An 18,452-nucleotide genomic window follows, 5' to 3' on the forward strand; every position below is an offset into this window, starting at 1 on the left:
GATCACAGGATGACTATGAGCTGCCAATGTGATGTGGCCGTGAAAAAAGCTATTGAGGTCCTTGGATGTATCAGACGAGGTATTACCAGTAGAGATAGGGAGGTGTTAGTACTGTTATACAAGGCGCAAGTGAGACCTCATCTGGAATAGTGTGTGCAGTTCTGGTCCCCCATGTTTAAGAAAGATGAGTTCAAATTGGAATAGGTGCAGAGAAGGGCTACTAGGATGATCCGTGGAATGGAAAAACTGCCTTATGAGGGGAGACTCAAAGAACTTGGCTTGTTTAGCCTAACCAAACAAAGGTTAAGGGGAGATATGATGCTCTCTATAAATACATCAGAGGGATAAATACAAGGGAGGGAGAGGAATTATTTAAGTTTAGCACCAATGTGGACACAAGAACGAATGGATAGAAACTGGCCATCAGGAAGTTTAGACTTGAAATTAGATGCAGGTTTCTAACCATCAGAGGAGTTAAGTTCTGAGCTTGATAAATTTATGGAGTGGATGGTATGATGAGACAGCCTATTTTGGCAATTGATTGATCTTTGACTAGTAGAGGTAGATACGCCAATGGGCTATGCTGGGACGTTTGATGAGGTGGCTTCTGAGTTATTACAGAAAATTCTTTCTTGAGTGTCTGGCTGGTGAGTCTTGCCCACATGCTCAGGTTTAGCTGATCGCCGTATTTGGGGTCAGGAAGGAATTTTCCCCCAGGACAGATTGGCAAAAAGCTCTGGCAGTTTTTGTCTTCCTCTGTAGCATGGGGCATGGCTCACTTGCTGGTGGATTCTCGGTATCTTAATGTCTTTAAACCGTGATCTGAGGACTTTAATAACTCAGTCATAGGTCAGGGGTCTATTACAGGAGTGTATGGGTGAGGTTCTGTGGCCTGCATGGTACAGGAGGTCAGACTAGAGGATCATATTGGTCCCTTCTGACCTTAAAGTCTATGGGCTTAAATTGCAGCAAGGGAGATTTAGGTTGGACATTAGGAAAAACTTCCTAACTGTCAGGGTAGTTAAGCACTGGAATAAATTGACTAGGGAGCTTGTGGAATCTCCACAGTTGGAGATTTTTAAGAGCAGGTTAGACTAACACCTGTCAAGGATGGTCTAGATAATACTTAGTCCTGCCCTAATTGCAGGGGACTGAACTAGATGACCTCTCAAGTTTCCTTCCGGCCTACAGTCTGTGATTTGATTCTGTGATGAGCTGTTCAGAGCCACTTTTGCTTTGAATTGCTGCTGCTCCTAATTCATAAGGGCTTGAGCTAATTGGTAGCCTCTGCACACACCTACTAGATCGAGCTCCCCAGGAAAGATAGGCTCCTCTGTCTTTCTTCCCTTGGTTTGTTGAGTGTGCTGGGGCTTAGGAGGGAAATAGGTGTCCAAATGCCTGCAATGAGGGAGCAGCATCTATGCCAAGAGGCTGAAACTTAGGCGCCTACAGGGTTAGATAGCAACTGAACAGGAGTTTTGTGGATTGCAGTGGAGCCTAAAACTGTGACTTAGGTGCCTAAGTATCTTTGTGGATCTGCTAAGCGCTCCAGAATGGAAGTTGACTGTGTTCTTCACCTTCTGGGATGAGATTCTGTTTGCACTGTCTTGAACTTGAATCACGTGGCTGGGTTTCTGCTCCCTGACTGAGTAACTCCTGACGTTTTAGGTTAGTCGCATGAACACTTCTGCCACAAATACATAGGCAAATAGTCCAGTCCTAGGCCTTTGCCCCTCTCCCCTTGCCCCAACTTTGCAGCCTCTGGGGAAGACAGCATGTTGGTGGAAAAAGAGGCACTGTTCAAGGAGATAAAGTCTCTAGCCATTTCCCAGCTGCCAGAATGTCCCATGGGGGCCACAGTCCTAAAACAGAGTAGCCTGAACTGCTCCCTCTCCCATCTTTGAGTTGCACCAGGTACAACACGGCCAATTCTCAGGACCTGATCCTTAATGTAGACAGAGTCTGTGCTCCCCAGCTGATCTTTCTCAGCAGACAGACCATTGGTTGTGAGTTCAGTGGGAATCATTTGGATGTGAACACTCTCTGGTACAGCCCCAGACATGCACACATGTTGCTCTGAGCTCATGGAAAGATACTGAATAAACACAGTAGTCTACTCACAGCGCTATCTTTTCCTCCGTGTTCTGAGTATTATTCATCTCTTGTCATCACTGCGTGGTGGCAGAATCACCCTAAACACTTAACACATAACAACCGTTTCCTTTTAGTTCTCAAAGGGAGATGTGCTCGGAATCAGGTCTAACATGTTTAGAATTCCTTACCATCAAGGAAGGTGCTGTGGCGTAAATTTTAACAGTGAGGGTAATTAACCATTGGAACAACTTATCCATGGTTGTGTTGGATTCTCCGTCACTGACTGTTTTTAAAGCGAGATTGGAAGTTTTTTCTAAAAGATCTGTTTTTGTTCAAACAGAAATTATTTTGAGGAAGCCCGTGTTATGCAGGAGGTCAGACAATCACAGATAATCACAGTGGTCTTTTCTGGCCTTCAGAGTCTATGAATCAATGTAGATATTGATCTTCTGGGTTTTTTTCTCACCATTGACTTTATTGTCACTCTTGGGGTGTCAACAGAAACCTGAAACACAACCAAAGCTTTGAGACTGAAACATTGGACCTCCCCCATGGAACATTCTAGACCTACTTTTTAATCAAAGTACCAATTTATAACGTAAGAAGTGGGGTGGTATTTTATACTGTATGATAAATTAAATATTTACTGGAAAAATATACAGAAGTATGAAGAATGTCCAAACAGAATATAAATTATAGTCTGAACTTGGTATTGAATGTTCCTGCAAGGAAATGAATATAAATGTAACACGTACAGACAGAAAATATTAGCTCCTTGGTGCCAGAAGACAACAAGCTTAATACGTGGTGCGTAGCACACACAACTTTCTGCAAATTTTGCAGTGCATTTGCTTTGGCTGCTTCTGTGACTCTTTTGTCTTAGTTTTTCTGTGAATGTTCATGCTGATGATGTTTTACTGGCAAAAAAGTTCAGGGAAAACACGTGTTTACAGCAACCAGGTTTAAAATGCACTCGTTAAAATATTTTCAGCAGACATGCTTGTGTGAAGACTATTCTACACTCGATAATCATGAGGATTTGAACCCAGGACCTCTAACGTTTGAGCTAAAGGAATAATTCCATTAACTCGCATTAGTAATAGGTTGTTATCCCTTCTGTAGACCAACCACTTTAGGAGGCTTGTAAAGGGTGCCACACACCTGCATGTATAATGGTTTATCTTAGCAACTGAGCAACACACCTCAAACTTGGAGTATTCAAAATCCACATAACAGAGATTCAATAAATATATTTCAATAAAAGGCATTTAAAGGAAAAGAAAATCTGTCTCATGAGGAAATTGTTGTGTGTTATTTGTTCACCTCCAATGATGATCATCTCTAGACTTAAAGATATTTAAAGTTTAATAAGGTGAATCCATTCTGGAAAATTCAGCTTCCTTGGAACGTCAGATTAAGATCCCAATATTGCAAAAACTTGAATCCATTCTTAATTCAAGCACTACGTCCAATTCTACTGTATATACCTTTTAAAAGATAATGAAAAACTGAAGAGGGTGCACAGAAGAGACACAAAATTTATTTGAGATCTGGAAAAAATACCTTGCAGTGAGAGACTTAAGAAGCTTAATCTGTTTAGTTGATCAAACAGAACATGGAAGGTAACTTGATTAGTGTATAATTATCCTCACTGGGAGAAAATACCAGTGTCTAAAAGGGCTGTTTAACCTAGCTGAGAAACCCATAACAAGAACCAGCAGCTGGAAGTTAAAGCCAGACAAACTCAAATGTGAAATAAGTCACAATTTTTTTTAATTGTGAGGGTGATTAACCAGTGCAATAAACTACCAAGGAAAGTGGTGGAATCTCCGTCTCTTCAAGATTAGATTCCTTTCTGGAATGTATGCTCTTTAGTCAAACACCAGTTACTGGGCTCAATACAGGGGTAACTGAGTGACATTCTATAGTCTGTATTATACAGGAAGTCAGACTAGATAAATCTAGTGGTTCCTTCCATCCTTAAAATATATGAAGCATGTGGATAGCTCTGTTGAATGTGATGGGGCTACTCATCTGTTTAAAGTCATGCATATGCGTATATTTTTGTAAGCTCTGGATTAGTAGTAACTCTTCTCAAGTCTTGCTTAACCTTTTGGTACATTTAATGTAAATGATTCTTTTAGGATACGGATTTTACACCTGAGGGACCTGTTACATCCTCATGAACGTGGGACTCCCAGAGGAGATGAGCCCTTCTGCAAGGACTGCAGGTAAGATTCAGTCTGGAACGTTTGCGCATGTCAGTTCATTCCACTGTGGGGCTTCAACATCATGGAAATCTTAACTTCAGGCTGCAAGCTGACTGAATTCGAGGTAGAGAATGGCGCACTGGGATTTGCAAAAGCTTTCAATAGTTATGCTCTGGGTCACATCCTCAGCTGCTATAAGTCTGCCTGGTTCTCCTGATATCGATGAAGTGATACTAATTCACATCAGTGGAGGAGCTTTTTGATTGCAGGCAGCCTTATTTCCATGTCATTCAAACTCTTGCTGTGAGAAGCAGTCATCTGACATTGGACCTGGGGGGGGGCAGGGGCTAAGTTTATCTTAGGTACCGTGAATGACCCCTATTACCATGTTACCTGAGCACCTCAAAATCTTGAATGTATTTAGTCTCATAATCCCCCCTGGGAGGCAGGGAAGTGCTATTCGCCTCCTTTTACAGGTGGGCAACTGAGGCACAGAGCACCTATAAGGGACTTGGTTAAGGTCCCACAGGAAGTCAGTGGTGGAGCAGAGTAATAAATCTAGGTCTCCTGACTCTCCCAGGCTTAGCATCCTAACCACGAGAGTAATCTTGCTTTAGTTTGTAGCAGCTAAAACATAGGCATAGAGGAGTCAGTACCTCCAATGCATAGCTAGTAGGCTGGGTATGCAGTAGCAGTGGTGGTTGGTGATTTCATAATAATAAATAATAAGAGGTGTGTCTATGTGCATATTCATGTCCCATTTAACCCTTCTTTTAAGTGCTTAGATGGGATTTAAGAGATCCAACTACACAGGCCTTTGTTGGCTCTCTGCACAGGAGTGAATTTCACCTCCAGTGCTTTACTCCAGTGTGCTGTACAAACAGCAGCTCATTAATGCAATTCTGATTTAACCAGAAACGTTTGCCCAACCACATCTGCGTGTCTTTCTTAAAAGAAGGTTTGTAACTCTCTGCGCTCGCTGGACAGTATTCGCTCAAACTGCAGTTTCATGGATGTATGCAATAAAACATTTACAATTGCTTCAGAATTGTTGCAGTAGGCAGCTTTCCTTATTTGTTTGACACCTGGAGATGGGATTTCATGAGGTGTGAAGGAATGCAGGGCCATAGTTTGTTCTAGCCCCCCAAAATCCCAGTGACTCTGACCTTTACTTAACTAAGAATGTGATGAACTTATTACATAACTAAGAAGTCTCCTAGGAAAGACCCTACTGACATAGGTCCAATTAAAAATCCAGAGATTTTATATCTTTTGCTCATACTCTGTATAGCTGCATTGATATCTTTGTATCCCACTTTGTATTCACACCACAAACAGCTGGTGCATTTAGCGATGCTTTATTGTAAACGGCACGTTTACCATTAAATTACTCTTTACTGCCCCATGAAGAGTTATGATTCAGTAGGTGGCGCTATTCCCATTGATGCAGCTGTCTGAAGAGCCATTTTTCTGTTGAAACTGACATCTTGACCACTTGTGCCATGATACTTGTCATCATAATAAGGTTTTGGTTTTGGAAGGTGACGTAGTTCCTATCTAAATTCCCCTTTTCCAATTGGATATAGCATTCGTCTTCATTTTCTATCCTAAATAAATGTTGTATAGGTCTTGCTAGCTACTCTGTGCCTTCAAATGGCTGCCATGTTACACTCCACTGGGGTCATGACATGCCATAGTACCTTGCATCCCAATGGACTTGCAAAGATTGTAAAGTGCTTTGGGAAGAAATCAGCTATACAAATCTAATAATAAAAATTCCTTGTAGTTTTCTACTGCCTTCCATTGTAGGACCTCAAAACACATTTCAAGCACCAAAGAACCACCTCACCCTCTTCCATAAATTAGTATTCCCATTTTATAGATGCAGAAACTGAAGCATAGAGAGGTGAAGAGACATGTATGAGGTTGAACATCAAGCTAGTGGTGGAGCCAGGAATAGAATCCATATCTCTTGATTCAGTGACCCTGCTCTAGCTACAAGACTTATCTCTGGTCAGCTTTTTGTTATAGCTTTCCAGGTTTTCCATGTTGGAATCCAGTACTTAAAGCTTGAAATAAACCTCAGGGCCTGATGCTTCATTACTTTGTCCTTTGTGTTGTCATTAGAGAGAGTTTTTAAAAAGTGGGTTCTGAAACATTTCCAAGTATTGAGGTTGTTTACATTTCACAGGATTCAGAACAGACCCATTATCCATCTTTCATTCAATTATTTTGTAATATGTTTACCCATTTTTTATTGAAATCATTTTCTGAATTTTGTTGTTTACCAAAAATAAGAGAGGCACTCCTTGCGATAAATGAAAATGTTCACTAACCCATCCCATTTTGAACAAAAGTTCGATAAAACTTGCTGTAAAATATTTGTTTAAAAAGATCCTGGAAAATGTTGTGGAGGAACAAATCATTTTGATTGTTAGCACATTTTCATGCGATATTTAGTTTTTTCAAAGAAGGCTGTTAGATGGGGAAAAAAGCTTTTTCATTGGAAAACGTTCTAGTTAACACATACATATGTGCAAAGTGGATGTAATGTGCTATCGATGCAGAATTCTTTACCCGCTTTAACCACTGGTAGAATTTTAACCTTCCCTTTGCCTTGCTATAAATAACTACAGAAGGTTCAAAGCAGTGAGAATCAGTATCGTTATTTTTACCGTCTGTGAGAAGGAACCTTGGTTCTGTCTTACACTTCCGTGTTTGCTGCAAGTTCTTTCGAGAATGAGACTTGAATTTTGATGCACAACTTCATGAACTGCTTTGCCCATTGACCTTGCATTTAATGTGCAAACAATGAAAACAATAAAAAGTGCATTTAAAAACAAACACTTTGCTAATGCAGGAGCAGCATTAGAATGACACACGTTGCTTTTGTGGGCTGAATTTTACAGCATTCCCATGAGGTTCCACTTAACTACAACAACCACCACCCAACAAAAACCAAATTGCATTGTTTTACTAGCAAACAAACTGTTGAACATGCCTTGGGCTAAGTTTTCAGCATGTTTTCTGGGAAGATGCAAGCATCAATCCCATTAACCCTCCAAATGCAGGGGAAATAAATTAATTTCTATAACTCTGTCCTTCCAGCATCATCTGTAATATGGACCTAATTCTTTCCTCACTCCTCCTTCCTTCCCATCTTGGTAAGCTCTTCACTTGTCTCCTCCCCACCCCCTTCATCACTGAAGATGCCTCAACCCCGGGTGGATGGTGTTCACACACATGGCTACCAGCTCCATGTTAATTCTTTCCTGTCCTGAGCCTCACAGACAATTCAGAAGCCAGCAACAAAGTGAAGCGAGTTACTCTCACTTGTTCCGTGTGGCGATCTGTCCTCCCATCTAGTGGTAGCTGGACCATGTTGAGATGTCGATGAGTCTCCTACTTCTGTGGCTACCCGACTGGGTCTTTTAGAGAGACAAGCTTATCTGTCTAATATCCTGGGACCAAAATGGCTACAACAATACTGGGTCACTTAGCTCAGATAGAGAGGCAGCTGCTTTTAGATCAGATTCGGAGGATCAGGTTTGATCTCTGTGCCAGTGACCCGCCATGAGTGTGGCATTACATTGGCACTGCAGCGCATCTGAGGATTAGTTGCCTTCAGCAGGGGGAAGGGGATTTGAGTTGACGTTTGTTCCCCACAATAGTCTTCAACCATCCCAACAGCCACACACAGCCGTCCTTCAACACAGCACCACTACCGCCCTGGTTTACTTTAATTAGCCAGGCACCAGGTGACTGTCCTCACTGGAAGTAGCTGGCTTCGTAAGGGTTAAAGAACCCTTCTGGTTTTGTACAAATAAGCATTTTTGACGTGGTGGACCAGATCCTGGCCCGTGGCTCCCTGCTCATTTTGCTGCTCTGCTGGGCCCTGATCTCAGCTGGGGTTCTATCCACTACCGTAATATCAAGAATTAATAATAGCAATGTGTGTGGCTTTACAGTGTTGGAAAGTGCAAGCGTACAGAACAGATGCACCCTTTTGGTATTGGCTTGTCCTCAGAGGGAAGTGTGGAACGATTTAGAAACACATGGAGCTGCAGAATTTTCCTTAAGCACTTGGGAGTTGTGGATTTATTCAGACCATCCGCATGGCAATCCTGACAATGCAGTAGAATCCTTGGAATGATTTGGGAACTTGCCAGGAGAGAGAGGTCACCCGAGGGATTTTTTTTTTTTTTTTTTTTGCAAAACAAAAATTAGAATGATTTATTTAAAAAAAAAATAGATCCAGTTCTGACTAATTTAGCTTCAACAAGCTCCCTATTCGTTAAATTGAGCAGCTAAGGAAGGTGAATGCATCCCAGTGAATACAGAAGCAAACTGTACTTTCCAGCCGATCAACCCTTCTTGGGCCTCCCGTCGGCATGCCAGAATTCACTCTTAAAATGATTCTGTAACAGTACCAGCCCCACAGCTGTCTACAGCTGTATGCCTTCCAGCTCCACACAACTGGCTTTTTCACACAGAAATGGCCTCTTTGAAAAGGGTCCACTAGAACAGATTGCTTCAGTTTAACAATGTGCAAAACATAGTACTTCAGACAGGCGTTCCTTTTATTGTGTGGTCTTTTTTTGGGAGCCCTTTTGTACCCCGAATGAGAGGAGCTATTGGCAAATCATTTGACACCACTTTTACCTGAGTGTTTCTCAAGGAGGGTGTTCTTTCCCCCTCCCCACACCGCTTTCTGTCAGGAATGCTTTTTCCAAGCTCCATTTCTTTTTTTTTTTTTTTTTTTTTAAAGTCCTCTTTCTTAATGATCAAGAGTAGCACCCTGAAGATCTGAATGTATAAATCGGATTGTAACTCCACAGAGTCCTGTCTTGGTAGGCATGTGTGCTGAGTGTGTGCTGAGGCTTTTCTAGACACTTTGGCCTCTAGACACCTGTTCTACGTTTGTACTGCACTTAGCACAATGGGCTCTGGCTGTGACTGCAATCCAAATAATATACAAATAATAAATCTTGCCCTCCCCCCGGATCTGAATATCTGACATACACCCCCCTAAAACTCCAGGCAGCGAGCTCACCATTGGAAATGGTCCACCTGTCATCAATTATTATTCTTATTTCTGTGTTCAGTACAAAAGACAGTGATAAAGACAGTCCCTTGCTCTTGAGGGCTTGTGGTCCAGTTAATCAGAACAGAGGGTTTTTTTTTCATGTAGCTGCAGCCGAATTGCATTCTTTTCCTCTTCCGTTCAGTTTGTATACCAGGCTTCTAGGAGTAAAGATGGTTGACGTTTTTTGATTGAAAACTTTAAAAAAAAAAAAAATTGATTGGGCTTGTCCGTTAAAAACTGAAAAATGTTTGGTTTTTGAAAACCAAATCTTTTCCCATTTTGCCCGCCACACTTCTTTCTTGCCTCTTCCTCCCCCTACTTTTCACTTTGCCACGGGGGGGAAAGAGTGAGAGAGAGAAAAGGAGAGAACCAAAAGAGCGAAAAGTGGTGTTCAGCTGGATTGGTTTTTTTGTGTAAAATCTGAAACATTTTTATGGAAATATTTTGGGGGGGGGAATTCAAAATCGTTCATGGAAAAATAATTACCTTTTTTTCAGCTTGTTCTACTAAGCAGATGTGAGATGAGTTGTCCCCCTGCATTACAGATCATATTCCTCTCTGCCTCCATCTCAGCTGGTCCTGCATACATATGTCTACACACACATACCTACCAATATGGTGCATTCTAGTATGTTTGCCCTTCTGACATTCTGTAACTCTTCTGGAGTTGCACAGAATTTTGAGGTCATCATGACTTTGAGTAACGATGTGTATGAAACCCCAAATCCCAGGAGAACTTTGTGACATAAAAAACTGCCTTAAGAAACGGCTGTTTTTCTGTGAACAGAACTCAGCGTCCAAGTCTTATGTCTAATGCTAAGTGAGGAGGGATTTTTTAATTTAGTTTTTATGGGTGCTTTTTTCTTTAGCCCATCATTATTCTTTTTAAAGTTTTTGCCAACGTTGGCTTTGGTATTGACTCAAAGTCCAGCAGGCTCTCCCGTGCCAATGTGCACAAAATAAAAACCTACTGGAAGGCCTGGAAGGGTGGAGGTTGGTATGGAAAATAGGGCCTTACAACTCTTGGTGGTTGGTTTGAATCCAGACCGTTGTTGTAAGTCAGCATCGCTCCCCGTGACTTCTGTGGAATTACGTCAGGTTACGCCAGCTGAAGATCTGGCCTTGAAATTGTTTCCATCTGATGGCTGTTGTGTGACACATTGGAACAGTTTGGTGGTCTCAGTCCAGCTTGCCAATATAGTCAGCGTTAATTGGCCTTCTTGTTGGCAATCTCATCATAGACGCTAAGCGGAATTCCCCTCACATCCCTACAAATGACCCCCTGAGGTCAGGGTTGAGATACACTCTGAAGGAAGCTTGCCTGTGCTGAGAACTCTGGGCTCTGAAGCTGGTCAACTCGGCACCTGTCATCAGCACTAAATTCCCACAAATATTTTATAAAAGAAAACTAATATCTTGGCCCTTTCTCCTTTGGGAAGCATTTTTGGATGCCCAGGGAGTGAAGGCATCAAATAAGCCGGACCTTCTGGGATCAGAAGGCATCCTGGAAGCATTAGATATGGATGGTATTTGATACAAGAACTGAAGAGTTTCACTGTTTTATTGATTTAACCTATTTGCAGTTACGCACACAATGGGTTACATTATGACTACCATGTGGATCTATGCTTCTGCCAATAAAACAGGAACCCCACATGAGAGAGTTTGTGGGCAGATGTTTTCCCACCCTGATCATGGTTGCCTTAAAACAGAGAGCGTGCACACATTTCACAGGATCTTTGCAACGGAAGGCATGGAGGTGCATAAGCGTTAGGAAAGGCATGGGCTTGCATATTTGTGTGTGTACGCCCCTTGACCCTCCAGTAGCAATTAATCACCCCTCCTGTGCATATTATTCACACTCCTGGCATAAATAATGTGTGCAGGCTGGAGGGAGATCTGCAGAGGATGGCGTGCCGCCCACCAGAATATGGGCGTACAACGAGGTTTTTTCTGCATCATTATTACACTTTGATTTAAGGGGCATTTTTCAACAGGCTAGAACTTGCCCCGTTGTTTGTATTCAAGTTGATTTTCTCTGAGAGTAATTGTGGGACAGTCAGGCTTCGGGTCTAAATTTTCAAAAGTTCTATCCAGTTTTACGTGCCTCTGATTTTTGCCTGAGAGACCCGGGTCCTGCTGTTCAACAGCTCTGGGCACTTGGGAGTCAGGGGGAGCAATGAGGGCAGTATGAACATTCAGAAGTCAGCTGGAGCAGGGGAGGCCCAGAGCATTTGAAAACCAGCCTCCAGGCATCTCAAGTGGGGCACCTGAAAAGTCCGGCACCAAAAAAATCAACGGAGACTTTAAAAAGTTGCCCTTACCGACTACAACCACGGTAAATGCTTGGGCCGTGCAGTCTGGTTTTACAAGTACAGCTCTGCTCCTGGCAGTTGTGATCTTGCCCGGGATTTAGCACAATACCACAGACCTTCAGCTCCCAGACATCCAGAGAGCTCCAGCAGGTGTCTTATCCTCCTGTTGATGACCCAGCCCTGCAGTCTGAGCCACACAGGCAGAACCTTACACGTGCTCCAAACAGATTGCAATATCAGGGCCAGAAACGGCGCCGCATTCTATGAGAGTACTAATCATTTCCTTTCACAAACCTCGCACCCCCCACCATAGAAACGGAGACCAGGAGTACTTATATTGTACTTAGTAGAGCTGGTCAGAAATTTTCCATTGGAAAATACCTTTTTGTCAAAACCAATTCATTTCACAGAACTGGAACGGAGTCTTCTGATAAGGTCAAAAAGATTGTGCCTTTGTATGTGGTCCCAATACAAATTGAGAGCTCTAGATGCTACTGCAAAATAAATATTAACTGGTAATAATTTACAGTAAGACTGACTGACTGAAGTGCGCTCGGTTAATGGTGTTTGTTGTTAAGCTCACTTTGAGTCTTTGCTGTTAAAATTGTAATGCGATATTTTATATGCATTTTTGTTGCATTTAATTATTTTATTGCTGTAGTCTTGTCTAGAGCTAGGGGCACCTGACAGCATCACAGAGCGAAACTTTCACACGTGCCCAATGATTTTGGATGGCTCACGTTTTGGGACTCTAGCATGACACAATTTAGAGAGGCCTTCTATTCCCAGAGTTGGTACCCAACACTTCCTGAATATCTGGTTCCTTCAGAGAGTGTAGGTTGGATACCTAAAATCTGAGCCACCCGAAATCACTGGTTGCTTTTTGAAAATTCAGGCTGAGTCACTTAGCTGCAATAATGTTTAAAACAATGGGGCTCAGTTAAACCAGAATCATTTTAACACTTCAGAACACGGCCAAATCATTTCCTTCTGCTTTATTGATTTTTCTCTGTTGCCAGTAAATATACATGCAGCAGCAGAATGAAAGAAATGCCATTAAAAAGGAGAAGTTAGGTATTAAAAGAGAGAATGACATAGGATATAGAGCATTAAAGCTCTGGAAAGGAAGAGGATATTTTAAGACAAGGAAGATAGGGGTCCATGTAGGCATTTTGCAGAGTTAGATGTCATAGCAGACAGCCCAATATTATTTTCCTTCCAATGCTTGCCTGATCCTTTAGTCAGACTTGCTTCTGTTTCTTCCCTGTATTGTGTAGTCCCTGCATGAGCTGCTCTCTGTGTAAAGGCATTCCACCTAGATTCCTTTACCACTGGGTGAGCTGAGGGGGGAGGGCAGATGTGTGGGTTTGCTAGGCTCCGGAGGCTCCACGGCAGCGCTAAAGCTTATAAACTTGATATGTAAGATTTTACAGCTCACAAGCAAGTGTTTGGTGTGCTGCCTTGCTTTTCCGTGTATCCTTCGACTGAAGACTTCAGAGCAGAAACGACCCTAACCTCAAATCTTTCTCCTGCTCAGCATATAATATAGCCACTGACAGAATAGATCCTTTCCGTTGGTTTTGTCAACATGCATGTGGCCTCGCTACTTTGTGCTCTCTTCTCCTCAGATCTCATAGACCAGGCAGAGATAGATCCAACCAGTCCTTGGAAAGGAGAGACATAAGGCGTTGCAGGGAGTGTGTTTGGTGATTTAGCAGGGGTGCTACTTGTCTCCGTCAGTAGGGTGCTAATGGCTCTATATTTTGGAGGAGGTCAAAAGCCAGCGTCCTGGCCACTTGTGGCATTTAGAAATCTCATAGCATGGTTTGCCATTGTTTAGAGGTGTTAACTCCATTTAACTGCCCATATTCCAGTTTACCTATCAGAAGTCCACCAGAGATTCTGGTCATCGCATCCTATCCAAAACTGCCTTGTGGAGCTGCTGTTGCTGGTAAACAGCTGCCAAGTTTCACCCCAGAGATGGCTTCATTTCAGTGATGGGTGAAGTGGTTCCTATAAAGAGTTCATAGAAAGCTGGTCAAGATCCCTTCAGGATGAATATCTTGAATAAGTACAAAATACAGTATCAATATTACATTTCTCCGCAGTGAACTCCATCAGCATTCATCTTTCTATGCACAGTGCTTCTCCACGATTTTCTAAATTCTATTGGCTGCTTTTCCATATTGATTTCTTTCCCCCCACATCCTTCCTTCCCATTTGGTTTAATAAGCAAATTTCATTACCTGTCTTTACAATCTTTTCTCCAGGCTATTGCTTGACTGTATTCCTGGCAGTCCTCTCACTTAAACTGAAATGCATTTTAATTAGAGATGGGCCAAAACTGGTGCAATTTATCTGATCCATTAACCTCCTCCTTCCTGTCCCTCCATATGTTGATGGTTCAGATAAAATAGATCCAAACCACGATTGATTTCATTGTACAAAGCCCAAACCACCCAAGATTGCCTGCTATGGAGAATGGAAATTCACTGTATCCAATTACCCTATGGGATTTTGTGGGTTCAGATAAAATGGGCCTTGTATGTAAACCATCTCTGGTTTTCCTCTGTGAAGCAGAAACATGGCCTTCCTATTCTATCTCTGATATTAATAGCTTTTTTAAAACTTTTAGTTGTTTGTTGGCATACTGCAGAAGCTGTGAATTTTCATTTTAGCTGATCTGAAAATGTGATCATTGTCTTCCCGCTCTTCCCCCCCGCCTCAAGAAAACTCCCTTGCACCCCACTTCACAGCAAAGAATCAACAGTGGGGACGTCTTATGATTTCATTCATTTGACAAAATATTGTGTCACTACCTGGAGCAGCCGTCCGCTCTGGACAGGCACCAGTCTGTGGAGCGTGGAACCAACTGATGGATCCCACTTGCTTTTAAGCCCCGCCGGGTCTGATCAATGATTGATCACCGTCCCTAGCTCTGGCTCTCCCAGGCATACTCCCAGGAGCTGCCCCTTGCTTGTCACCCTTCTTGGGCAACGGAACTCCACATTCCAGCTGCCTGAGACCTCAGAACCAGGAAAGCCCCTGCTTGCTTAGATATATTCCCCAGAGCGCATCTAGCTGAGGATGCTTTGGTGTCTCGGTTAATCCCGCCAGGGACAATGAGACCGAAAAGCAAGAAACGCCAGCTTAGCAAGGGAATTTCTTTACCACAGATATTTTACTCTGAACAAAGCACACACCTGAGAGGTCAGATCTTTGAAAAAGAACTGAATCCTGAAAGCAGCCCCCCAAGCCCACTATCACACCTTCTGAAAGCCCTAGGTGTGGTCAGCATCCTTACCCTAGGCAGCACTTCCTGCCATCTTTAGCCTTGTCTTTTTTGCGTATTGCTGTGGTCTGGCCCTTTGCTTGGAGAAATACCCCTCTTTTAAAACAGTCTATGTTCCTTTTTCTCCCATGTGCCTCAGCCGCGGGAGTTCTGGGCTCCAGCCTCCCCCTCCCCCGTGTAGAGAGACATTTAAAATCAGTGGCCCTACAGGTAGAAAACCCCTTTGTTCCAGTAGGGGAGAATTCAATGCTGGAAAACCTCGATGGCTCTGTCCTAGCTTCTCAGACATTGTCTTCCCGCTAGGTCCCAAGTCCCAGCTACAAAACATATCCTCTAATCTACAAAGGAGGATTGTGATGCAACATGGTCACACTCCAAAATAAAGGGTACAGTACAAAGTAGAACTCTGGAAACAAAATGAAGTTCACAGTTTGACACAGAGATATGCCCAGTCTTTCATACAACAACAAAGCTGCAGCCACCTAGGATTTCCAGGTCACTACTATGCTCTATAGCACTCAGATCTTCATGACAACGTGAGTTAGGAACTCAGAGCCTCCTGCTACAAAATCACAGGGTCTTATCAGCTAAGCTAAGAGAGTATCTCAATTACCTGTTAACAATATAGGGCCTATAACACACACAGTTGTAAAAATTCTGATTTCATTCATTAGAAGGACAGAGGTGAACATACATGCTAGCCAGTACATTGCAATAAACAACGCCACTAACTTTACTAGTATACTATTGCGCTATTGCTATGAATGACTAAAGTCAAACTGTACTCATCAAAATAAATGAGCAAAGTACAGTTTGCAATGCAGTATCCCAATGAGGGCAGGTATCTTTCCCAATCTGCTCTACAAACACAGTCCATGTGGTGTATAGAGGCCTGGGGTTTGATTTCATTAACATAGGTATTGACAAAGACAAATAAGTTCAGTTTGCTTCTTCTCACATGGTTGGGATGATCCAAGGGTTCCTTCCCAGCACTGCTCAACCCACACACTAGATCATCCCTCTCTCTCTCGAGAGCCACTTCCGTCTCCTTTATATCCAGGTTAACACGCTTCCTGTCCTTTAACATGCCCCACCAGAAGCAACACCTACAAACAGGTTTGGGTGTTTCCCTGCCAGCCTTGTACCCGCAGACGATTATTTTTGTTAAATAACATGTTTCTTTGTCCACTCTCTGATCCACAACATTCAATAAAGTGCCATAGGTCTCCCAGTATTTATTATCAAATCTGCTGATTTCTCTATTTGTAGAGACCTTAATGCTCTGTTTGAAGTGGGCTGCAGCAAAAGCTGTTGGAGGTGGGTGAGTGACTGAACAGAAGTGTGCAGCCTCCTTGCACCTACCTTTCCCCTCCTCCCAAAATAAGTGTAATATGCCTTTAAAGGCTCTTAAACAGCAAACGCATTCTGTCTGATCCTCCTTAATAAAGTATCCCAGCATCACTACGGTGCCTTATTTGAGGTCTGTGCAGTCTCATTAAATTTGATGTGTCACAGAGGGCTTAGACATGTGAAAGGGAGGCTGCAGGAACCAGGACTGAAGTTTGCCAGATTTACTAAGGAAAAATGATTCATTACAGGTTTTCAAAATGGACGCCCCTCAGGCTTCCTGCTCCATTGATTTTGTGTGTGTGTGTGTGTGTGTGTGTGTGTGTGTGTGTGTGTGTGTGTGAGAGAGAGAGAGAGAGAGAGAGAGAGACTGGCAAAAGGGCTATTGCAGCCTGCAGATTTAACCCGTATTAACAGCTGGTTAATTTAGGGCTTCAGTTTGATCTCTTAAGATGTATGTTCATGTTTCTTCACTCAGAGTAAAGGCGGGGGGGGGGGAGGTTATTAAAGATTAAAGGACTGGATGTTGCACTTGGAGAGACAGTGCTTGATTCTCCATCGCGCTGTTCAGGCGGAAGGGGGTGCAAAGGTAGCTTCAAGTCACCTTGCCCTCGTATTCTTGGATTATGCAAGGTCCTGCTTAGCCCATGGTGTGAGTCAGAGCAGGGTGTGAGGAAGCAGAGAATAGTCGAAGAGTGCATTCTGGTCGTTTCCCTGACTGTGAGTTGAGAGCAGAGCAGACATGCAGCTCCTTCCACCATTCAGTGCCAGCTGGGAGGTCCTGTGCACAGGGACTATTCTGAGGGGGCTGGTTCTGCCTAATTTAAGGCCCCTTTATACTGCCACAATAGCATAAAAAGACCTAGTTGAATTGAGAATGGAGCCCACAGTGACCCGAGCTAGGCACAGGTTCTTTATAGATATTAGCTAGCTTATCCAAATAACGTGCTTTTGTGTTAAAATTCACCCTGTGGCCACTCCTTTCCTCTCCCCGATACTACCTGCTATGAGGCAAAATAATGAACAATTACAGGGTAATGTAGGCGATGGTCTATGGTGGAACAACATGTCAGCTTGATCTTGGTTTCTCTGTGTTTGCTTTAGGATTGTGGCGAGTCCTTGTGCAGATGCTATAATGAAAAGGCCCGGGCATCCTCTCTGGTCTGTAATGGCAGGATGGCTGATGACGGACTTCTTTTGTGTGTGTAGTAGTTTTCCTCTGGCATTCTCTCTTCTTGTGTTGGGGTGAGGGTTTTGAAGAGGTCTCGGAGTTGGTGCACTCTAAGGAATAGTGCCATCACCACCATTGATAATCCAGACACGAGACTCCTCTGGTTGGGCACCCAGAAAATGAGGCACTCCAAACTAGTGAATGCTTCTGAAAGTTTTGGTCTAACTGGCCCAAGGCAACGGAGAGTCTGTGTCAAAGCTGGGGTTTGAATTGAGGAGTTCCAGGTTTCCTCTCCTGCACTTGGACCCCGATCTCACACCAGTTTCTCAATGCAACAAATGTGACGCTTGAGCTTATTGGAATGAAAAGGTTCCGATTGTCAGCAAGATGTTGAAAGAACCCGGTGAGCAACTCTGACACACGTGTTGTATTGCCTGCTTTTCTCTCTGAACCCAGAGCTTAAAATCGACATAATCTGTATGATCATGAGGGAGAGAGGAGAGGAGATATCCAAATCTCAATTCTAACCCCCGGGAAAAAAGTGAAGAAAATGGATCCCTGGGATTCATGTCAGTGTCTTTGGAAAGCAACAAAGGAGGGGAGAAAATCAGGCAGGGGGATTCCTGGTGCTGCAGAGATTTTCCCTGATTTGCAGCATCTGACTTAGGGGCCTAAAAGAAAAACATTTGGTGCTTTTTAAAAGGCTGTAAATCACACACTGAATACTCACCATTTACATTTTAAGTGAAAGAGGATGTCAAACCGTTTTGCTTTAAATTTATTTTCAAATACATGTATGCTCTACCGTCCACTTTCTCTGCAGCTTGCACCATCTAAATCTCATTGTACAAAGTCTCAGACCCACAGAATATCAATCTCACACTGTGTAAGTATATTCCAATTATTCTTGGGAAATACAGCTTGCCAGTCAGAGTTC

General features: G+C 43.0%; 1 long non-coding RNA gene across 1 annotated transcript in view; it reads left to right on the plus strand.

Moving 5' to 3' along the window:
- The window catches only part of LOC137164120 (uncharacterized), a 123,752-nt gene that overhangs the window by 78,700 nt on the left and 26,600 nt on the right, over nt 1-18,452 (plus strand). The window contains exon 4 of the long non-coding RNA XR_010922950.1: nt 4,239-4,325. This is a non-coding gene — a long non-coding RNA (uncharacterized lncRNA). The remainder of the gene's footprint in view (nt 1-4,238; nt 4,326-18,452) is intronic.

This window comes from Emydura macquarii, unplaced genomic scaffold, assembly GCF_026122565.2.
Source record: "Emydura macquarii macquarii isolate MOO-44397 ecotype Brisbane River unplaced genomic scaffold, CSIRO-AGI_Emac_v2 contig_312, whole genome shotgun sequence".
Taxonomy (NCBI): Eukaryota; Metazoa; Chordata; order Testudines; family Chelidae; genus Emydura; species Emydura macquarii.